General features: G+C 34.1%; 1 protein-coding gene across 5 annotated transcripts in view; it reads left to right on the top strand.

Moving 5' to 3' along the window:
• LOC145284930 (ATP-dependent chromatin remodeler CHD8-like) overlaps positions 1–25,614 on the top strand; it is a 181,019-nt gene that overhangs the window by 15,758 nt on the left and 139,647 nt on the right. For 3 of the 5 annotated variants that reach the window (XM_080134025.1, XM_080134028.1, XM_080134029.1), the window contains exon 2: positions 11,696–11,765. The exons of 1 other annotated variant lie outside the window; for it this stretch is intronic. The gene's annotated coding sequence lies outside the window, so the exon portion shown is untranslated. Of the gene's footprint in view, positions 1–11,141; positions 11,192–11,695; positions 11,766–25,614 lie in introns of all 5 variants that reach the window. One more of the 5 variants, XM_080134027.1, reaches the window with a different exon arrangement.

The following is a 25,614-nucleotide window of genomic DNA, read 5'->3' as shown; positions in this document are numbered from 1 at the left end:
ATTTAGATGATGTTGAAACATTTCTCCTAACAAACACCCCGGATATCTTAGCACTAAGCGAGACTAACCTACACTCCTCTATCTCCTCTAACTACTTTAACATGCCCGGATATCTCCCACTCTGCCGTAAGGACTCTGACAGACATATGCACGGGTTTGGAGTCTATATTCATAACACTCTCCCCTTGACTAGAGAAACAAAACTAGAATTGGACGATCAAGCCTTTATGTGCTTTAGACTTAACATGCAACATAACATTAGTTACTTTTATTTTCTCTACCGTTCTCCCTCGACCCAGGATTGTACCCTAATAAACAAAATCTCTGACAGTATAGATACAACGCTTTCCTTCAACACTAGTGCATATGTGCATGTATTTGGTGACTTCAATGTCTACCACAGCAACTGGCTTGGATGCAGCTGGTAACACAACACATAGCTTCTCTATATCTCATTCCCTATCACAAATGGTTACGTTTCCAACCTGTTTCCCAGACCAGCAAGAACAACACACTTCACTTCTAGATCTGTTTCTGAGCACAATTCCCGATGACTGTGTAACTAATGCCCACAGCCCACTCGGGAGCGCCAATCATGCAGTGATAATGGTTGAAATCGCCCTAAACTCTAGAGCCAAAACCAAAGAGCCACTGCTCAAAACAATGAGATATAAAAAAGCTGACTAGGAAGCCATCAGGGATCTCCTCAGAGACACCCCATGGCGAAATATCTTTTCACTTCCTGCTGAACAGTGCGCCAAGGAGACCACTGAATGGTTCAAAACGGCAATTGAAGCACATGTTCCCGCGCGGAAATTTCATAGCAAACCTCACTCTCCCCAATGGTTTACTTCTACTTGTGCAGCTCCTATTGCGCAAAGGCAGCATGCATACCACAGATTTAATCGACATAAGTCAAGTTCAAACAGACAGAAGTATATAGAAGCCAGAAGTAACTGTAAGAAAGAAATAGCGACAGCTAAGAGAGAATTTACTGAAACCACCCAAAAACGCATAGAAGCACAGAAATTAGGAACCCGTGACTTCTGGAAAATCTACAGCAGTGTAGTAAATAATGGGCAATCAACAATTCCCCCACTAACCAACAATCACGAGCTTGTTTGCTCAACAACCAAGAAGGTTAACATGCTTGCCAGTCGGTTTGCCTCCAACTCCACACTGGACACTGCTAACCACCCCCTCCCTGACTTTCCTTTGCGGACAGACACCACACTAGACGATCTGAAAATTACTCCCTCTCAGGTGCATGCTATCATAAAAAATCTTGACACTTCAAAAGCATGTGGACCTAATCTCATCCCGGCTGTTCTATTAAAAAAATGCTCCGCCAAAGTAGCTCCAGTTCTCTCCAAACTTTACAACAAATGCGTTAATGAATCTTGATTTCCTGCCTGCTGGAAAACTGCTTCTGTGGTACCAGTTTTCAAGAATTCTGGCGAAAGAACTGACCCAGTAAATTATTGCCCCATTAGCCTCCTCCCACTTTTTTCCAAAATACTTGAGTCCATAATTAACCAAGCTCTAGTCCATCACTTTACAGATGCTAAACTTCTGACCAACCAACAATATTGATTTAGGTGGGCCCGTTCCACAGCAGACATCCTAACTGTAATCTCTGAATGTATATACCATTCACTGGACAAAGCAGGGAGGGTAGAGTAGGAGCTCTAGATATATCTAAGGCTTTTGACAGGGTATGGCATGAAGGTCTTCTCAGGAAAATCAGATCATATGGTATCACTGGAAGAATACTTAACATAATTAAATCCTTCTTAGATAAGAGAAAAATCCAGGTTGTCCTCGATGGTCGTACATCTAAACAATATGATATAAATGCGGGAGTGCCTCAGGGATCTATCCTTGGACCTCTATTATTCCTAATATTCATAAATGACCTCCCCGACAAAATTGTCTGTGAGATGGGTATGTATGCTGATGACACCACATTCTATAACAGACACAACAGGAAAACAAATGAACACATATCTAAAGAAATGGCAGAAACACTAGAGGATGACCTCCAATCTGTAGTCGAATGGGGCCAAAAATGGATGGTCACATTCAATGCTGCCAAGACTAAACTTTAATAAATACAAGAAACCTTCTCTACCACTAATAGCAATGGCCAAAGACTCTTTATCTGAAAGTACATCTTTTAAACTCCTCGGCCTAACGTTCACAGGAAACATGAGTTGGAACAATTACATTGAGGGTATTGCCACCTAACATTTTATAGTAAAAAATAAATTTTTTTAGGGGAAAAAAAAAACAACTTTTATTGATAAAAAAAAAATTGCAAAAAATAATGAAAGTAAATAAACGAACAAGATGTAATTTTTCTTGAATGTGTTCCATTTTAACAAACTGAGCCACAGCAACGCGTGGCCGGTACAGCTAGTGTGTGTGTGTGTGTGTGTGTGTGTGTATATATATATATATATATATATATATACCTCCTATGAATTTGTTTTTCTTTTGTGTGTAGTGATATTCATATTAAAAACCCTCTTTTCTATTTATTTAAAAAGAAAATACAATTTTCTTATATATGGGTTGTGGAATTGCATTCACTAGCAAAAGATGTAGCTAATTTGCATAATCTTTTAAACATTCATTTTAATTCTCTATTAGCTGCTTCGGTTTTCTAATAAAATAATCATCTTTTGTTAACTATTATGTGTAATTATATTCATGCAGATATTCTACATGATTTATACTGGCATAATATTTGCGTAAAAAGTTTATAGTAAACACAAAATTGTTTCCATATATATTTATGTATACGTATGTATTTTTGTTTAACAAATTTTGCCTACCAAACTCCTACTAGAGTTTTTCATCTACAGACATGAAACTTCATATATAAGGTATTTGAATCCATGCAAAACTGTATATTTGGGTTTTAGCCCAGAAAAATCGGTGCAAAAGTGTGAAAATTAAAAAAAAAAAAATTTGCTAGGTGAAGGTCGAACGCCAGTATTTCGAATGCATAACGTAGGCTATTGGTCCATGTTTTAATTTTTAGCCTTGTAGTAAACATGTTTTCATAGCCCAGTCATTGACGGCAGAGGCAAAATAAATCGTGAGCTGAACGTTTTGGTTTTGATTCTCGATGGTAGCGCATGAGTCTTTTTTTTTTTTCTTTTTATACTTTTATATCATTACTATATATTGTATCCAGTCTATCTATCTATATATATATCTATAAAAGTGAAAATGTCTTTCTTTTTTCTTATGGACAGTACATAGGGCCCGAGCAAAGCCGGGCGGAACTGCTAGTGTGTATATATATATATATATTGGTTGAGATACTAATGACAATTGAATTACTACCTATACACATCAAATTAGCGATTAGGTTTAGACAAGTGATTAGGTTGATGTAAGGAGCTTGAAAAAAAAAAAACTCATAATACCACGTTAAGATCAAAAACTTGCAAGCGATAAGTCAGAAATGTCACTAATGAAATGTGAAGAATAAAAGACAAAATAAGGGGAAAAAACATCTTTCTGCAGAATTTCCCAGACCTTTAATTCGCTGTAGCCCTTATATCTCTGTGACAATTATTATTTAAAAACAATTCTGCATTAATTTTTCATTTTAAATGATTTCAATTAGTCCCGTGCCACCCTTTTAACAACACAAGTGGCCGGGGTGCGGTGGTGGTGGGGGGGTGAATCCAGAGTTTGATATGCCTGTTGTAAGACCTCTCAGATTAACTTAGATCATCATACCATTCGTGAAAGTTCAAACACCTTGGCTTAACATTCACAGGCAACATGAATTGGAACAAATACATTTAAGACATTGCCAAGGCTGCTGCAAGGAAGATGGGCCCGCTCTACCCTGCTAGAAAATTACTTGTACTTGACAATATCCTATATCTCTACAAAGCCACCATTCGCACATGCATGGAATATTGTTGCCACGTCTGGGCTGATGCATCTACCACTACTCTCTCGCTCTTTTACAGGATCCCCAAAAAAAGGTCACCAACCTAATAGGTTCTGCATGATCAACCAAACACCAACTTCTGTCCCATCGCCACAATGTTGCATCCCTGTATCTGTTTTACAAGTATTTTAATGGAACGTGCTCTGACAAACTAGGAGCACTTGTGCCCTCTCAACATAGATACCCCCAACTAACTTGACAAGCAGCAAAATCACACCTTTTCACTGTAGAGATTCTTAGATGCCGGAAAGCTTTCTTCTCTAATAGTTACTTCCCTTGAACTGCTAGATTGAAAATTCCTTCTCGGTTTCCTGCTTCCCTGACAGTGCAGAAGTTCAAATGTGTAAACGGACATCTTACTGCTCACATTACATTTGATCTTGCTGTTCCAATGAACTCCGTAGATACAGTAACGCAGATTGGGTTCCACGTCCTCTTTAACCATCATTTTTGTTGTTTATCATATTGTTTGTTTTTTTGTTTTTCTAACCTCATAGGGCTGCTGAGGCAATTTTTTGTCAATTAACTCCCTTGGTTAATGGCAAAGGGTATGACCCAGTGCGCAGACATCTCCAGAGGACGATTTGTAGGCGAGTTAATTTTGCAGCGGAAATCTACTGCGTTATTTGAGACAAAATGCTGCCATTGAACATGGAGGATGCAACGTAGTCACTTAATATTTTCCACACTCATTAACCAATATTCCTTGCGCTGGTGTTTGGTAGATCCTTACTTTGGTGCTGCATCTTATTTCATATTTTTATCAGAGTTGGAAATAAAGTCAGCATAAGGCATGACATACAAGGTCAGTTCATGTTTTGATGTACTGCACCTTAATCCGTAGCTGTTATAATAGTGCCAAGATATTTGAAAGCCTTAATCTTTTCAAAAATATCATTGTTAAAGATAACTGTTTTGGGGCGAAGCAGACGACTTGAGTATTTTTGTTTTATTGACATTTCTTTTCATCCCAGTCTGCAATGCTGAAGCTTATTAATAGTAGACGGGACATCAGCAAACGTTTCACAGAGTATCATGACATTATATGTGTCGTCTAAGTCCTTGACAGCAAAGTTGCAACCAACAGCGATACTAGGGGAGACTGTTTTAATACATTTGAGATGACCAAGTCATTGGCATGATTGAAAAGTGTTGGTGAAAGAACTTAACTTTTATGCCAAACTGTATTTCAAAGAATTTCAAAACCTCACTATATACATATGCAGGATTTTGTTGAGCAATAGTAGTCTTTAAAAAGATTTGAGAAATTTGAGCAGAATTTGTTTGTGTAACTTTCCAGAGGGGTGTCACAGTTGACAGTTGAATGCAGCAGTAAAATCAATAACTACTGTTTCCCTTGAATATCATTGGTACTTGCAGCAAAAAAAAGAACAATTTTATTTATTTATTTTTTTTGATTCTGTCCAGGTTCACTAGGAGCATTTATCGGTTAAAAGAATAACTGAAATATATTAGCACGTAAAGAAACAAAATAGATTTTTTTAGTTTCATAAAACTGAAATTTATCAAGATATTCCAGTGAAGAATATATTTAAAAAAACAATGCATGCCCCACCCCCTCCCAAAAAAACTAGTATCAAAAACATCACCATGCTGACAGTTATTTTTGATTATTTGACTGGGAAATGTCTTTAAAGGCAAAAATTGTAACTCTCTACTTTTATATAAAAGTCACTTTGTGTGTGTGTGTGTGTGTGTGTGTGTGTGTGTGTGTGTGTGTGTGTGTGTGTGTGAGAGTTTCTTCCTTGTAGGTTCCAAAATGGTTGAACCTATTTTTTGCAAATTTCATGCAAAGTTAATTTATATGTCTGGCAGTGTTCTAGATGTTTTTTTTTTACAGAAATTCACCCAATACTGAAAATCTTAAAAATAGTCTTTAGATAAAAAATAATTTTTACAGGAGAATATTTTAAGTTTTACACTGGCCAAGGGAAATAATAAAATCTCAGCAAATTATTTAAAAAACAAAAAAAAAACAGATTTATTGTCATCTGGTAAATGCTATTGCTCAGTGGTAAATCATTTGACTACAGATTGAATGATCCCCTGTTTAAGCCCGCGTATACTTTGCCATTTCATTAAAATTTTTTCTTATTAATAAGTTCAGTTTGTGATAAAAGAAGTACCATTTAAAATCGCCAAAAATCATTTCTTTGTTTGCATATTTTAAAACTAAACATTAATCAGAAGTGATTTTTCCAGGGCATTCATCGTCAAGCCCAAATATCAGCTGACATGATATTGTAAACAAACACAAACGGAACTTGATGAACAACGTTATTATTTTTTCATTTCTTTTGCGAATTAGTCCACCAGGAAAATCATTCCTCGTAAAATATAATAAATAGAGGATTGGTTCTATAATAATACATACACCACCTAGGAGAAGCTCAATGTTTTGACAAGCTTCTGGGCTTGACTGTTACTCCTGATATGAAATGGAACACGTACATCAAGTCTGGTGCCAGGGTCGCTGGAAAGATGGTGGGTTCCTTCTACCGCTACAGAAGATATCTCACTACTGATGCAATTCTCTGTCTATATAAAAGCCAAGTATGTCCAAGGATGGAATACTGCTGCCATATCTGGGCAGGAGCTGCTAAAAATAGCCTATTCTGCCTTGACATAGTACAAAATAGACTTTGTGGCTTAGTGGGGGATGCCCTTTTCTCTTCCCTGCAACCTCTCTCCCACAGAAGAGACGTTGCGAGCCTGTCTTTGTTTTACCGTTATTTCCATGGCAAGTGCTCGTCTGAGCTCTAATCTCTGGTCCCCCCTCGCCAATCTTTTACGAAAAACACCCGTCTAGCTGAAGCCACTGTCAAAAATTTTCCCCACTCTCTATCTGTGTCTAAATCAAAACGTAGATTCCATGAACACAGCTTCTTTCTTTAGAACAGCATGCCAGTGGAACTGTTCCGTCTGCCTGTTTCCCACCTGACTACAACTTGGATGTCTTCAAATCCAATGTAAACAAATTCCTGATGAACCACCCCCTTAAGTAGACACTTTATGAAATCTCAACACTAACGTACAACGTACTGTACATGCAATAACCCTTATCCCTGAGTGGCTTTCGGGCCTTGATAAGTGGTGACCTCCTTGTAAAAAAAATAAATAAATAAATACACGATCTGCATAAATTAATATCATTTTTAAGCATATGGTATGACCGAGTATTCCCAGGCATCCAGCTAGTACGACTATGTGAAATTATTTTTTCAATCAGCAATATATTTCCATATGTGCAATGCTCCATGAATACTGCTAATCTATATAAATAAAACATGTATGTATGTGTGTCTAAAAATATTTAACCAATAAACTTGTTAACTACTAGTCACATAACAGTGAAATTAACAGGAAATAGTAATTATACACCAAGGATGGTTTACAATGAGTACAATCTTTGTTTGGATGAATAACACTTACAGAAGTCGGCAAGTTGAAATGCAAAATATTCATTTCAACTTGCCAGTATATTTCTATTAGTTTGCGTATGCACAAATTTATTCATAGTTTGAAGTGGTTTAATTTTAAATCTTATCTATCTGTTGATAGCTCAAATGGTAGGGAATGTGGTTGGAATGTTAAATGTTTTGGTTTTGATTCTAGCTGATGACCCTCAGGTTATTTTTTTATTTTTTTAAGTCTTTTGAAATCATTATTATATATTAGGTACAATGTAATGTTCAATAGAGAATTAATGTTTTTAGCCAATTTTTCGATATTTGTTGTCCAAAGGGTCAAGCTTCAAAATGATATCGATCTTGTGAAAATCCGTCGCCTCTGTCAAAAGTTTTAGGCAGACATGCAAACATGCATACATTTAAACAAACAGGTGAGATTTATATTAAAGATTATTAGGTTGGTGCAAAAATGTTTTTTGACGAAAAGATCATAACTCTTTTCATAATAAACTTTATTAATCGAAATAAGGATCATTAGAATCGACACATTTTTGCCAACAAAAAACAAATTTATTTATCCCATTAGCATAGAAATCCAAAGTTCTGGTAGCAATGAAGTCATTGAAGGCCGATTTGGAATCATCTTGGCTTTTGAAGCATTTTTTGTGCAGGAAGTTGAGATGCATGAAAAAGTGATAATCGGTGGGCGAGAGGTCCGGTGAATATGGCAGATGAGGCAGTCTCGTAGCCTAATTCATTCAGCTTCTGCAGAGTCAGTTGAGCAACATGCAGGCGAGCATTGTCATGGAGGAAAATTGACCAATCTCGGTATTGGATTCTTCTCGAGAGTTAATAAGACTTCTGTGAATTCTACTCGCAAACCCTTATTTCTATTTTATTTTTTTTATTTATATAATATTCATGTTCTAAATAAAGAAAAATTGTGTTATTTGTACTCGCGAGGAGTTCTCTCATGGATCCTCATCAGAGATTGCTTGCTGACAACAACCAATGGTGTTCTCTGAATCTGGGTGACAAGTTTCCGCAGGTTTCTAGTACTTTCAATAACCTTTGCAAATGAATTTATCTCAACAACCACTTGCCATTGGTTTTCATTGGAATTTAGGTGGCTATAATCCTCTCCAAGATCCCAGTTCTCTTCACACTCATCGAATGGAAGTCTGGTTGGTGCTTTCTCTCCTCAAGTACCATCAGCCAGAAGCAAAACTAAAAGAAAAATTTTGTAAGCAAAAAAAATGAAGAGAAAATGACATGTGCCAAATGCAAACTTGCATAACTGAAGTAACCGAATGCTGTTACTGATGTGGCCACGATTATGGAGATGCTATGACAATGCAAATTCAGTTATTTCAAATCGCGTCTAAAGGTAGGGATTTATCTGACCCTCCGTTCAAAGAAAACAATATTTCTACATGAAATAATTGACTGTTTTTGTCTAATTTTTGGATATTATTTGTCTGAGAGATCACTCTTTCTAATGATGCTAAGTTGGTGTGCGTACGATACGCATGAGAAAAGTTTTAGCAGACCAACACGCACACAAACACAGACATCTCATCTATATAATAGATAGAAGATAATTTTTATGCTATAAATAAAAATATTGCATTTTCATGCCTGTCAAGCACAATATATGTTGTGGTCCTTTGATTAAAATGAAATGTATTTATCCAAGTACCCAGTGTAATGTTTCAGATTATATATGGTTGGAAGTGGGGTGGGGGGTTATCTCCCAAACCCTTACATTTTTGTAACCTACAGACAGGAATTACAGCTTTATATAAACATTGTCTTTTGTTTTTTGTTTTTTGTTTTTTTCTTGTGTACAAAAAAAAAAAGAAAGATTTAGCTTCACAATTTTCCATGCAGAAATGAGTAAAAAGCCATTTTATTTACTCCCCTCCCTCTTTCATCCAACTGACCCCACGTTTGTTGTAGTGTGTGTGTGTGTGTGTTAGGCAGACAGATGGAGGCGCCTTGTTTATTGGATCTTTTGTTCAAGTTCAGCAAAAGGAAAGAGAAAGTTACATGAGAAGGTGATCAACAACAACAACAGCTGCTTTTCAGCCACGGATGGAAAGATGAGAAAGAGTGGGAGGGGGGTTGCAATGGAGGTTTAGTTTTGTTATGACCTCAGTCAAATTTGATGAGAGCCTGAAAGAAAACGACAATCTTATTTTTCATTTTCAACATCAACAATTATATTTGTGCATACCATCATCTGCTGTTAAGTATTAGTCCCTATCTCTAAAGTTGATCTGCGCACACACACACACACACACACACACACACCGTAGTAATATTTTATTCAATGGATTTAGAAGTTTCTGAATTTTTAAGATGAGGATTAATCATTCCTATTTGGATTCTTTGAACTGTTTTCATCTTAAATGTTTTCACATCATTTCAGCCGATGTAACCTCCAACCTTCTTTAGGGTGTTTCTTGTTGAACTCTAAAAATCTTTGTCAAACTCTGTAATCTGCATGGAATTATAAATAGAACCCTTTATTTAATCTGTTGGGATAGCATGTTCTCGTTCTGTCAGCCATGACTTTGTAGAAGTCCTAAATAATTTGCAATTGTAGTTTGAGTGTTACCTGCTGTATTGAGAATTAAACCTTCAGATTCCCAGGTTTGACATGATACACCTGAAGGACAGAGGTTACATCAGCCGAAACGTGAAAATAACACTCGAGATGAGAACAATAATCTGAAGAATCCAAATAATACTGATATTTGAAAATGTTTTTGTTTCATAATTAACTTTTAGAATTTAATAAATGAATATAATTTTAGTTTAATGACTTTTAAATTTATGGTTAACTTTTTTTTTTTATATATAAATTTTTATTTTTTTTCATTTCAGTTTTTACAGATTGAAATTTTAAAACGGATTCATACTAATTTCAGATTAGTTTATGCATTAAAACGTGATTGTGGACTTAAAATTAAATTGGACCAAAATAAAATTATAAATGCAAAAAAACAACTTGACTAAAATAAAAACTCAATTTTACTTTTTTTTTTTTACATGTTTTACCGTTTTCTTGATTTAGAGTATGTGTTATGTGCTTTTCAATCCTCTCATAGTATTCATCATCATTCAATTGCATTAACCCTCATCAAGTGTCTTTTTTTTCTTTTTTGTTTGTGTATTCATAGTTTTTAATTGTATTATTTATTTTTCAACAATATTCCCCATTGAGACTGAAAAAAAAATCACAGAAAACAAAACCGAGATTTTTTTTTTTTTTTTTTGAAACATTAGTGTACATCGTCCAACAACCTAACTACGGTTTATAACATTTGCCATTTGCCTCATGTAATCTTTGACCTTCATATGTATCTTAATAGAATTTCAAACTGAATTATTTACTGCACAGAAGTAGATTGTTCTTCTTCCATCAGTCAGGATGTGTTAATTCGTTATTTTTTACTGATCACCCATCATAAGATGATCGTTTAGAATGGATTGTTAACTGATGCAGTTACTTCTACTACACGTGTCCGTATGACCAATTCCAGCATGGATTTTTGGAGCCTTAAACCTCATTTTATTTAGATGTGTAGTGTTATTACTAGTGATGGGACGATTCCAATACAATTACTGATTCTGATACAACTACTGATTCTTTTCGAAATTCATGTTAAAAAATCGTCTGATTGCTTAAAAAGTCGAATTTAATTAAAAAAAATTTTTTTTTTTTTTAGGGAGCAAGTTGGAATGATGTAATGGAAAAGATTTCATTTTAATATTAAATGTAAATATAACTTTAATTTGACAAGCTTAATGTTTCTCCTTTATACATTGATTTTGATTAACTCATTTATACTGTACCGTTTGTGATATTTTATATTCGGTGCTTATTTTTTATTTTTTTTTTTTGGAAAATCGCTCCAGACAAGGTATGAAGCCACTTGATGTAAAGAGTCTAAAAATATACCATTTCAAGATCAAGAACTAGCCAACGATAAATGTTATGTAGATAGATTCTAACCCAGAAAACAGCAATTCTTCCCCTATTATCATAAACATCGCTCCTGGAATGTGAGGACTAAAGGACAAAATAATGGAAACATGAGTTACAAGGTTGATGAAAGTAAATGCAATATCCACTTAAAATTAAAAGGTTTATTAAATTCTTTTTTTTTTTTTTTTTTTTTTTAGCTTATTCTTTTATATTTTGGTTATTTTTTCTTTTCAACTTTTTTTTACATTTTTAATTATTTATATTTTTTAATTTATACTTGTTTTATCATTAAAGGGTTCAATGATAATGATGCCAGCCAAACTCCCAAAGTGATGGCAGACTATCAAATACCAAACAGATTAAGGTATATCTTCTAAAGCACCAAATCTGGTGACGATTTATGTATCTCCACTTACCCCCTCCCCCCTTATAATCATACGTACATTTTTAAAATTTTATTTTTTTAATATAACTATTGTATGTATTTTTGTTAATGTCTTGTTAATGTTTTATCCTCTGCTCTTTTAGTCATTTTTGAAAAAATCTTTTGGAAATTCTCAATTTTTATCAGTTTAAAAAAAAAAATTAAATTAATTTTGTGGAGGTATAAAAATTTGCTTTCAAAAAGTTTCCAGAATAAGTGTTTCAGAATTTTTTAGATGAGGATTGATAATTTAAATGGTTCGGACTACTGTTTTCATTTTGATTGTTATGCTCACGATGCTTTGATTGATGTAAGCTACAATCTTCAGGTGTATTTTTTTTCGAACTTGGGAATATATATGTCAAACTCAGAAACCTATAACAAAAATAACAATTTCTACCTGGTCATGGTTGACAGAATGAAAACAAACTACTTTCATGGATTTCAAAGAGGTTAGTTCAGAATTCCATACAGGTTCCAAAGTTTGACAAGAAAAAAAGATGCACTTGAAGAAGGTTGGACGTTATATCGTTTAAAACTATGTAAATGTAACATCCAAGATGGAAATAGTTTTCCGAAAAATTTAGAGGATTCAAGTTCTGGATAATTGTTTGTTTGAATCTTTTTATTATTTTTATTTTTACATTAAAACTCTTACTACCTCCCCTTTTTTAATTTTTGATTTTACGTTAAAACTAAACTAATTTCTTAAACTAAATCTTTTACTAATCCTTTTTTTAAACAATTTTTACCTAACAAGTGTTACCAGAACGATTATATTTTAGCTAATACAAAATATTAGTGCATTGTTTGCATTTTAAGAATTTTTTTTAACCATTTTCTGATTTTTTTCGGTTTGTTAATGTGAAACTGTTTTACGTCGGAAGTACGTCTCGAATAATGATTGCGTAAATCAAATGGCAAGTTTGATTGCATGTGCATGAACTCCCCTAATGACATATTTCACATCCAAAAGTTGTTAAACATCAAAATTTAGCGCCGATTGCAACATGGGTGTATCTTCAGTTATATTCTGTTATTTTAATAATTGTTTTATTTGAATTCAAATATTACTCCTCGGGTAGGGGATCGCTTTAAGCCAGCATTGTTGTTTAATATTTTCAGTCAAATGGTGAAGACGCGGCTAGAATAAAATGGTCTCTATTCTTAACCACAGAATGGAATCCTTTTAGTGTCTCTTTTCTATATTCTAACCCTATAAATGATAATTTGTCTTATATATATATATATATATATATATATATATATATATATATATATAATGAGAGTATGTGTGTGAGGACATTTCTCAACCTATATATATATATATATAGATATATACAACAAATTTTTGATCTACAGACTTGAAATTTGGTATATAGGGTATTTTGATAGGTGGAAAACTTTTTAATCAGTTTTCATCCAGAAAAATGGGCTACTAAGGAGTCAAAATTGGTACGTGGGGGTTGTTCATCAGATTTTTACCTTTTTTCTTACTGTTTCATGAATGCACATGTGTGAATGGTTCATATGACAGATTCCTTATGTTAAGAATAAGTAGGTTTGAAAACACTTTTTAAAGATCATGTCAAGCTGGCCTGATGGTTATATTTTACTCACTGCCTTTAGATTTTGGCTTTGATCTCAAATATTATTTTTCTTTTACTGTTTAGAACAAACATAAGATCCGCATGCATGTCTCAAGATTCTGTATGAATTAAAATATGATATTTATATGTATTTTACGACTGGGCAACGCCAGGCGGCTGCTAATATATATATATAGCTTTTACATGCCAAGCAAGTTACAGTGCCACTTGGGTGTAAGAGGCTATTATTTGGGACAAGATTTACAGAGATACTATGTAGGGAGTTGAGCAGCAAGATGTCTGTTCATATTACACTTCTGTATTTCAGTACAGTTAGGGAAACAGGGACCTGGGAAGAAATTCCAAAATTTAGCAGTTCAAGGAAGAAACTATTTGAGTAGAAGTTTTTCCAACATCTAGGGATCTCTACAGTGTAGGGGTGGGATTTTGCTGCTTGCCACGTTAGTTGAGAGTATTGGAGCACTTTCCATTAAAATATTTGTACGATAGTGACAGGGAGGCAATATTTTGTCGATGGGACAGAGGGTAGTTTGCCCACTACCATTTTTCTTAGAATTATATTGTCGGATATAAATCTTTCTTTTCATTTTTCTTTTTCTTTTTTTTTTTTTTTTTTTTTTTTTTTGCATGTGTTACTTATATTTATTGTTTCAATATATAACATTTAATTTTCATGATTTTTTTCACAATTTTGAATTTAATTTTTTTATTTCGCCGTTGACTCTTATCATTTCTAAACCACCCATACATGACACGTTATTTTAACCATTTCTTACCTTCATCCTACCGTGCTTTACACTTGCTCTGTCTCTCTTCTCTGTACTTGAGTACTTTCTAATCAAGTAGGTTGTATTTCTCACACTTTTGGGAATCACCAGTCTCAATGATTAATCAAATTGTCACCATCGTATTCCCTAATATATATATATATATATATATATACACACACACACACACAAACTTTAGGACAATGTGATTTCTATGTGATTATTTCCTCATTAATTTTTTAATTGTACTTTTTTTTTCTCCCGCGCCATATTCATGACAATTTTATTTTTTTGTTTAAATCGTAACTTTTCCTCAATTTAGCTCTGAGCGAGGAACAAACCCTAGTTAGCTAGCTCTTTTTCATTTTTTAAAATCTATCATGTTAATTGGTCTTTATTCGGCCTATATATATATATATATATTTATATCTCACACGCATAAATGGTATGTATGTATTTTTATATATATATATATATATATATATATATATATATATATATATATATATATACTAGCAGGCCACCCGGCATTGCCCGGTCGTAAAATACGCTTAAATATGATATTTTAATTAATGCAGATTTAGTATTTATTATTATATTATATTGGACCCAATATATAGTAATGATTTAAGAAATAAAAAAAAAAAAAAAAAAATGACTTGTGCGTCTCCACCGAGAATTGAAATGATTTACTTTTTCCTTTGACTTTAATGCCTGATCTATGAAGACGTTTGCTGCAAGGCTAAAAATTAAAACATGAACCAATACTATTACGTTATGCATGCGTATTTGTAATGCTGTTGTTCGACCATCACCTAGCAAATTCCATTTTTTTAATTTTTACACTTTTGCACTGATTATATCTGGCTAAAACCCAAATATAAAGTTACACATAGGTTCAAATGCCCTATAAAGTTTCATGTCTGTAGACCAAAAACTGACAGAGGAATTTGGTAGGCAAAATTTTTAAACAAAAATATATATATATATATATATATATATATACATAGAAAGAGGTTTGTGTTTACTATAATCTTTTTACACAAATATTACGCAAGTATAAATTGTGTAAAATATCTGCATGAATATAATTACACGTAATAATTAACTAAAGATGATCATCCCATAAGGAAACCGAAGAATCTAATAGGGAAGTAATTAAAATGAATATTTAAAAGAATACGAAAATTATCTAGATAGTTTGCAGATGAATGCAATTTCATGACACATAACAAAGTTGTCTTTTCTTTTTAAATAAATAGAAAAATGGATTTTTAATATGAATACCAATACAGAAAAAAAAACACAAATTTATAGGAGTATAGATATTTATATACACACACAACATAAATATATATGTGCACACACACATACAAATATAAATATACACATAACATAAGGGCTTCATTTTGATGGATTTCAATTGAAACTTTTGAAAATAACTTTGTGGAATGAAAAATTATTTGAAGTAATTAAATTTTTTTTTTTTTTAATTTTAAATAATTAACTTTTACCTAAACAAATTATTTTTCCTTTATTTCATTTTGTAAAATTTTGTGCTTGCATGATAGTTTTTTTCTCTTTACTCACTTTCCCTCATTGTCATATTTGCATGAAAAAAACTTCAAAGCTTTCCACCTTTTTGCTTTATAAATCTTCATTTTTTTTTTTTTTTTTTTTTTTACCTCTTTGCCACTAAATTTGAAATACGTATCTGAAAATATCCTCATTGATAAAATTCATTCACTTCTTGCACAGGCAAGAAAGTTAAAAAAAATTTTTTTTTACATAGGCATCACCAATTATCAAAGCCAAGAATCCACTCGAGGATAAGGGTTAAAGAGTGTACAGTAGAAATTGGGCAATATAGTAATCGTTAGTAATGAAAATTCGGTAAATTTGTTAACTTATATAGAACGGCTCATAAAAAACTTGTTTACATTAGACTTGAAGACAACCATATTGTAGTCAGAAAGCAGGAAAACGGAAGACAATTCCATAGGCGTGCAGTTCTAAGAAAGAAGCTTTGCTCATGGAACCTACATTTAGGTTTAGGCACAGATAAAGAGTGGGGGAAATTATTGATAGTGTTTTCTGCTAGACAGGTGTCTAGCAGAAATTTGGCAGGGGGGGGGGCATAGTTGTTAACAGAAATGTTAAATTCATCTTCAAATTACCTTTTTTATTCACCAGAAGTAACTAATTCGCATATTGCTTTACAAAAGGACATCTCATTAATTCATTATTCGTTTTATTAATGCGATGATCGTTTCATTATTGTACACAGTTGTATGTAAGCATATATATATATATATATATATATATATATATATATATTTGTCCATGGATAGAAAATTAATATTTTGGATGAAAAAAAAAGGGCATTTTAACTCCAATATTAAAAATTATTTGTAAAAAGAAAAAAAATTTAAATGACACAAAAATTTTATTGTTTACTTGTGTCTTAGGTTTAAAAGACAGTATACCAAAATATTATGCAAATTCATCAAGTTTGTTTTTCTTTTTTCTTTTTTTTTATAAGAAAAAAAAATATCACTTTTTAACAGTGAAATGTACTGTTTGCTATTTTCTGCTTATAATAAAGTCATGGTCCAAAAGACATAAGACTTTAATTCATCGTAATAATGCGGGTTAGAAATTTACTGATGAAATTTTATTTTATAAAATCAAAAATACTGGATGAATTGGTGTAAAAGTTGGTGTACAGCCTTTTTCTATGTACAAAATCTTTTTGTACAATATGACTTTTTAATATTGAAGTAAAACTGAATAAGCGTGAAAGAGCTTTTTAACCTCTTTAGCGTTATTTCTCGAGGTTGCGATCTTGTAAAAATTACAAAACATTTGACACATAATCTGCTAGTAGTTGACAACTTTTAGAAAGCACAGGGATCCCATCGTACACCGCAATGGGAGTGTAGAACAAGTATGTTTGGCCTGTACACATGGTTGATGGCAAACTGTTAAAATGACATGACGCCGGTTGCAGCATATTGGATGCAGAAAGTTACTAGTTTTGTTGTAAAGATTTCTCTAAAAAATTTTGTCACACAACATTTAGGAACAAAGTATCTGTTCTGCTGTTACACTTGTAACATAATTGATATATGTCCACCTTTGGGACCCATGCATTGTATGCAGACAGTCACAAAGAAAGAAAGACGAAAAAAATTCAACGCTTTCTGTTTTTTAGTGAAACAACAGACATTTATTTACAGGTACTTCCTTGTCTTTTGTTCAAGTCTTCTTGTACTCCAGTATGCTTAACAAGACTCTGCTGTGTCAAATACATGAGACTCTATCTTTGTCCAGCCATATTTAGGGTACATCTTTTTCTGTCGGTCTCGGCCATGTGTGTAATAGTCTTTCTATGTCCGTCTCTAGCCACATTTTTCTCTTTTCATAATCTTCTTATTTTCTTTTTCCTTACCCTAACTGCACCTCACGCACAGCTAGGTCATTTGCATACAGCTACTGCTGTCTGTGCTCTGTTATACACTTAGTCTCTTCTATCTTTGATCAATGGAGGAGAAATCCTAGACTGAATTTTTTTTTGTTCCAATTCAGCTCCCCCAGAGGGGTCACTCTGATATCCCCCACACTAAAAACTGGCCTTGTGTTTGCCATTGTGGGGAGGAAAGTAAATAGAAACATTTCAGCTTATTTTTCACACTTCAAAATGTGTCCCAGAAATGTTGATGACTCAAAGCTGTGTGGTAGACTGCTTAAGACTTGGAGATCAGTTGATGTAATCCTATCAGACGGCATAAACGAAATGGCAACAGACAGGACAAGTTGGAAGCTACTCACAAAGCATCTAGCTTCAGTATGAGACCTGAAGACGACATTAAATGAAAATAATGAAATAATCATGCTGCTCTCGTGGAATATAGTCATTAAAGTAAAAATGGAATGCATAAAAGAAAACTGATTGATCGCATTAAAATCCGTAAAAACAACATGAATTCACATGCTGGACTTGAATCCGACATTTTTAGATGAGTCCAAGCATGTCTATAAGCAAGTTTGTCAAGCTTAAATTTAAAATAGGATTTTCATTGTTCGACTCTTGTTTGAATTAACGCGTTTCAGAATTTTTAGTTGAGGATTAATAATTTGTATTCTTCGGACTACTCTTTAATCTGATGTAACTTCCAATCTTCAGGTGAATCTTGTCAAACTGGAATTTTGAACGGAACCCTTTATTTAATCTACAATTAAATTAGCTTGCTCTGTCAGCCATGTAATTTATAATTTCATTCTTTATATCGCCTGTACTAAAGATTGCCGCATCAACCTCTAGCAAACTATCACTTAGAACATATTATTACTTAGCACTTATATCCGATGTACCTTATGTCCTTGCATATAAAATGTATAGATTTCAAAGTTTGACAAGAATAAGGTCAGAGGTCAGATTGGATAAACCGTGAAAATAATATCCAACAAAAGAACAGTGGTCTAAATAACTAAAATCTAAGTTAAATGAATGTGTCTTATGAATATCCATTTATTTTGTAAACTATTAATATTATGTATTGGAGGATTGTAGGAATTTAACTAAGACCATTATCTACGATGCTGATTTGTTCATATTGATATGCTAGATGTAGTACCACCACTATTTGTTCTGAGTGTGACCTTAAGACATTCAGTGATGACACTGTGGAGTTGCTCCCCGATCCACTTTGGCCCAGAGTTGGGGCATCGGGTGCTACCAGATCAGGCTGTATGAAGATACTGACTACCTGGCCAAAAATGCATCAAACATTCATAGTTTTTTCTCTTCTTTTTGCAAAACTCAATCATGTTCTGCAAAGTTCAAAACAAAATATTTGTTGGTGCAGCAACCTTGAGAATCTGCAAGTTTTTTTAGTTGGGTAACATGCTTGTTTTTTTATTACAGGAGTCATTTCTGTGGACTTGGTCATAAACCAATCAAAAGACTTGGAAGTTTTCATCCCAAAGCTGGTCTGGGCAGTGTGATTTATGGTGTCCCAATAATTATTCCCATATCTTTGTGGCAGAATCTCCAGGCTGTGAAGAATACAGCTCACTCAAAGGTTTCTGCAAACTGTTCCACAAGTTCTGATTGGGACATTTTGTTGACATCTATGCAGGGTCCCCCATCCCCGTTTTTTGGAATGGTGGAACCTCTTTGGTTGTAGTGTGATCTGTGTCACAGTTTGTGCTATGGTAGAGCATTTTTGATAGTGAAGCGTCTGACCATGATAAAGTCCAACTGATGCAAGTGCTTTAAGTGTGGATATTAGTCCTGAAATAGAAATCGGCAATGCATAGTTCATAATATGTGAAAAGCTTTAGCAGTTGTTGGCAGTTATTTTCCATTCTTCCCACACCAAACTGTCCCAGACAGAAAGAACATAAGTCATGATTTGTACCTATTCTGACATTGAAATCACCTAGGAGAACAAGATGTTCTTTTCTGGGATGCTGCTGATAGTGGATGCAAATTACTTGTAGAATTTGTTCTTTGTGTTGGTTGTGGAAGATAGTGTTAGGAATACATTGACAAGGGTTAGTGAGTTTTCCATGTTATTAAGATGAAGAGTGAGGAGTTGTTTTTCACAGTCGGGTTCTATCATATACAACAGGTTATTTGTTACGGCAAAGTAAACTCCATGTCCTTTTGACTCCTAAAAGTCCATCTCCTGTCAATAGAAAGTGTAATCCTCCTTTAACGTGCTGGAGTCTATGATGGGAGTTTCCTGAAGGATGGCAATATCTACATTTAGTCTTCTGAGTTTGTCATTTCAGGGGACATTAATGCCGTGAAGGTACTATATTATTATATAGAAATAAAGAAACTTGATTTTACATCTAATTTACATATGTGCTTGTGTGTAATTTAATGGTGATGCTGAGAAATGTTGTTTTTTCTTTAGAAGCTCACAAACATTGTAAGATACTACAGAATGATAGTAGGACAGGACGAGCCATACATAGCTAGGATAGAGATAAGTTAATTATAAATTACATCTAAGTAGTACAATTAAAACAATCTTTTTTTTTTTTTTTTTTTTACTCAATCCCTTAACTAAAGTATATTTTTGTATGTATTTTATGTTATTAAAGTATATAAAAGGAAAGAAGCATTAATGAATTCGCACTTTGTGTAAAAATAGATGCATAAACATGATTTCAAAGTTTGTGGCTCAGAGGTTAGTGATGAATGTTTCGAATGTTTTTTTTTTTTTTTCAACTTGATTTTAAATGCCATCTGGAACTGTCTTCTATTTTCCTTTTTGCTGTTTCCTGCCACTTCCTCTCTCCTCTCCTGTCCCTTCCTCTCTCTCTCTCTCCTTTCCTGCACCTTCCTCTCTCTCTCCTTTCCTGCACCTTCCTCTCTCTCTCCTTTCCTGCACCTTCCTCTCTCTCTCCTTTCCTGCACCTTCCTCTCTCTCTCCTTTCCTGCACCTTCCTCTCTCTCTCCTTTCCTGCACCTTCCTCTCTCTCTTTCCCCTTCTGCACCTTCCTCTCTCTCTCTCTTTCCCCTTCTGCACCTTCCTCTCTCTCTCTCTTTCCCCTTCTGCACCTTCCTCTCTCTCTCTCTTTCCCCTTCTGCACCTTCCTCTCTCTCTCTCTTTCCCCTTCTGCACCTTCCTCTCTCTCTCTCTCTCTCTCTCTCTTTCCCCTCCTGCACCTTCCTCTCTCTCTCTCTCTTTCCCCTTCTGCACCTTCCTCTCTCTCTCTCTTTCCCCTTCTGCACCTTCCTCTCTCTCTTTCTCTTTCCCCTTCTGCACCTTCCTCTCTCTCTCTCTCTCTTTCCCCTTCTGCACCTTCCTCTCTCTCTCTCTCTTTCCCCTTCTGCACCTTCCTCTCTCTCTCTCTCTCTTTCCCCTTCTGCACCTTCCTCTCTCTCTCTCTCTCTTTCCCCTTCTCCACCTTCCTCTCTCTCTCTTTCCCCTTCTGCACCTTCCTCTCTCTCTCTCTCTTTCCCCTTCTGCACCTTCCTCTCTTTCCCCTCCTGCACCTTCCTCTCTTTCCCCTCCTGCACCTTCCTCTCTTTCCCCTCCTGCACCTTCCTCTCTTTCCCCTCCTGCACCTTCCTCTCTTTCCCCTCCTGCACCTTCCTCTCTTTCCCCTCCTGCACCTTCCTCTCTTTCCCCTCCTGCACCTTCCTCTCTTTCCCCTCCTGCACCCTCCTCTCTTTCCCCTCCTGCACCTTCGTCTCTCTTTCTCTCTCCTCTTATTTTCTCTTCTCCTTTTCCTTGCCTCACTCTCTCTCGCTTTTCTCCTCTACTCACCAAATCTCATTGCTTGCTTTATTTTGCTAAATCATTGCTTGTTTAATGACTCCTCCTTGTTGTTCTTGCTGAATCCCATTTTTCTTGTTGTTGTTGCTGCTGCTGCTGATAATGCCTGGATACTATAAACATTAATACAACTGCCATTGCACTCCTTTCCTTCTTCTGCTATTGCTTCTTTCTCTTTCTATTGATTCTGCTGACTTTTTTCATACTATGTCCTTAATGACCTCATCAATGGACACAAACTTCTTGCAATTTTTTTTAATTATTATTATTCTCTAACATATGATTAGCTTTCTCCTTGTTAATGCTACTATAATTACTTACCATAATAATTTTATTCTCCCTAAGCTTTAAAACTATTTCATATAATTTCAACAAATTGGGCATACAGTATGCTTGAAATGCTGTGCAAACTGTATGTCCTACTGCAGAATAAAATTGTCAGTGGATGTTTTTTTATTTTTAGGTCATCAGAAATGATAATTTCTACATCACAAAATTAGTATTTTTGTAGTAAGGAAAAACGAATACGAACGCTAGCAAAGGTTTTTTTTTTCTTTTTTGTCATCTTTGACGGAACGTGTGCATTAACCTAAACGTTTTTGTTGTAATTTAGAAAATGTTGGGTAAAAATAATGCAGTTCTTCACATTTGACAAACAAAAACTGAATAGCTTTTTAGAAAATATAAAAGCATATCAAAGTATAGTATTATGTGAATTTGATTATTTCGAACAGTCCCTCTGCTCTTTATAAAAAAAAAAATGTATTTGGTTTGTAAAAAAAAAAAATAAGTATGAATATGTATGGTTGTAAATAAAAAAAACAAAAAAAGCTAAACATTTTCAACTTTGTGCAACATTCATGTCTCGATGTGCATGATAATCTTTGCAAAATCTACACTGAATCGTTAAGAAAATTATCTTTTATTTTAATTTTTTTAAGACCCCAACATACACGTTTATCTTGGTGTCAACTAAAACAATTCGTTCAGCCAAGAAATGTTCAAAACAAAATCCTTCTGTCTGTAAAATACTTAGACATTTAAAAAGTGTTTTTCTAAACACTGATATCGCGATCAGAACTGATTTGTATATGTTTAGCTTCAATATCCATTTTGTTTGCGTGCATATATAAACAAGAATTTGTTCTTTATGAAAATGCATGTGATATTGTGGAACATTTAGCTTTTTCTATCATTTTGTTCTTGTTCTACCTGAGGGTGGAGCATCCTACCTCACTGAAGAGTATCCTATATCTCTACAAGGCCACCATTACTCCACACATGAAGTATTGCTGCCACGTCTGAGCTGGTGCATCTGCCACTAGTTTCTATGATGGACTCTCCCATCGATTTCGACATATAAGCTTCCACCACAACAACTAAGTTTTCCGGAAATCAACACAGATGATTTGTTTATAGTGGCGAAGGCTTTGTGTAAAACCATCCACACTTTTTGGTATTACTGCTAACCTTTGTTGGTGCAGATGACTGACACAGGCAGAGTATCAGAGATTCCTTCTCCTAGATACATGTCTTAACAAAGACTAGAGGTGCACCTTTCCCAGTGAATTAATGTGCCCCCAGATACCAATCTGGAAATTTCTACGACTTGGCGCGGTACATACAGCGCCTAGCATATATATATATATATATATATATATATATTAGTGTTGGGATGATTAATCAGTAATCTGAAAAATCAGAACTTTTGGGGGTATCGGAATCAGAAAAACTTGTGCTTATTTTCCGATGCCAAAAACGATTCCTTTATCTTTCTAATTTGATTTTGTTTAAAACAAAATCTTCAATTGCTGATAAAAATAAAATAATAAATATTTATTGATTTTTAAACTACTAGTAAAACTGAAATCTATAGATTGCCCTCATAAGTGTTTTTAATTTTGTAGAAAATATCTGCACATTTAACGTGTTTTTGTGGTAATCTGGAAAAAAAAAAAAAAAAAAAAAATCTATAGTTAAATATTTAGAGATTTATAAAGAATCTGAATCTGGAAAAATATTGGAATCATGTTATCACTAATATAATAATATAAGTAAGGCAAGATATACTTTTTTTTGTTTTAAATAAGCATTAATATGTCGCTACACATTCATGAGCATGTTTCGGTCAGTCAGTTACAAGTAACTAGAGACCTCTTCAGGCGATATAGCTTATAAAAAAGTTTAGTCCATAATAAAAATTTTTACAGAAGTTCACAAGCACAACAAATTTATCACATCTCATCACGTGCCATTCAGATTTAAAAAAAAAAAAAAAAAAAAAAAAAGGCTATTATTTTTTTATTTTTTATTTTTTTCTTATGTAAAACAAATAAAAAGTATATTTTGCTTTACATTGGTATTGAGCACTCTTGCATTAACCTCGTTAAAACTTCATTAGTTGCTTTACCTCTGAAAAATATTAACCTGGAATTATATACATATATATATTATAAAAGATAAATCTGTATAGATGCAACTAGTTGTTATATCAGCAAAGTAAATATATAAATGTTTTTTGTTTAAGTAGATGTTGCCATTCCACTAAACAAATAATACCTTGTTATTTTTTTTGCTGGTCATTCATGGCACTAAAATGACAACTTGTTCTGTTTACTTGTCTTAGTAAAGCAAGCGATACGTGAACGTCTTTATTCCTTTAAGATTTGTAAAGCTTACTAAATATTCAACAAGTTTTTATATGAAGTTTTATTTCATGTCGAAATTTATTCTGGAAACAATCGTTTGTATATGAAGAATTCGGCATGTTATTTTTACCTGTGGATTAGGTTGAGAGAAATTGTCGGCAGTGTGGGTGAGGAGACAGTTTATACTCCCCCCCCCCTCTCTGCTTTGACTCAAAAGGTCCCTGATAGTATTTGAATCGTGTATAACTGTTTCACGCTCTGTGGACCCCACTCCTCCAGAAATATGTGGACTCGTGATTCTTCGATGCCATCCTCTCCTGATAATCTGTTTCTGCTGGAGATGATTTTTACCAAATTTCCTGTTATCAGGTTTAAAAGTCTTAACTTTTTTATCAAGTCCCACAGGCCACTCTAGGGTAGGTGTTAATGAGTATTAGGTAGATGAGACATCACTGTGATGATCAGTAATGGTGGAACTTGAGTAGGATTAAAGTATATAAGATGATTGCTCAACAAGGACTTATTTACAACCATGTTATAGTCAGCTGGGAAGCAGCCCCTCAGTATTGTTCCACTCAAGGCATGTCTCCTGACGGTAAAGGCAGACATGAAACTCTTATCTTGTCTTTGCACTTTTTATATCCGATGCTGGAATCGTGAATGGCTAGATCATGTTACTAAATTCTGCTGCTGATCTTCAAGGGTGGCCGGTATTGATTCTAGTCAGCTCAATTCACCTACCCTGTGTGAACGCTGCTACAATTAAACCATCAACCTCCAGAAGAGTGTAACTTTACAACTGAATTTTACCAAGTATTTTATCCATTAATTCACGGGTCCTCGCGAGTTTGACAAAGATTCCCAAGTTCGACAAGATATACCTAAAGAAGGTCAAAGGTTATATCGTCCAAAATGTAAAAATAATGAAATTATAAACTGTATGTAGCTTTTTTCTTATGTATGTATGTAAGCGAAACAAATACACCAGAATCACTAATAATAATAAAAAAAATGAATAGATCTTTCATTTAAAAGCGATAAAATCGCGCATAAAAATTTGACAGTGTCATAGCTCGGTGGTAAAACATTAGGCTGCCAATTGGGCAGTTACGAGTTCGATCCTTGTTAAAAGTTTAGCTATGCTGACGATGGGTGATACCCAGAAATACATGTTCATTGATAATTTTTGTGCACATAAAAAATATTTAATAGATATTTAAATAAAAAATTGTTTAATAAAGAAAATTAATAACAAAAAACATGTCCCAAAAAAGGGCCGATGCAAATAAACAAAGGGCAGGTAACTCCCTCATTGCGTAGGTAAGCAAAACAATGAAATACAACAGAATCGCTAATAAAGAACCCAGTAGATTTTATATACATATGTGTATATATGTATTTATGAGGACAGTATTCTTTGATTAAAGCAAATAATTGCAAGAAACCTTCTCTACCACCAATACCAA

This window comes from Euprymna scolopes, chromosome 9, assembly GCF_053919585.1.
Source record: "Euprymna scolopes isolate OS-2025 chromosome 9, ASM5391958v1, whole genome shotgun sequence".
NCBI lineage: Eukaryota > Metazoa > Mollusca > Cephalopoda > Sepiida > Sepiolidae > Euprymna > Euprymna scolopes.
Note: the sequence above shows the minus strand (reverse complement) of the source record. Positions and strands in the feature narration are given on the sequence as shown.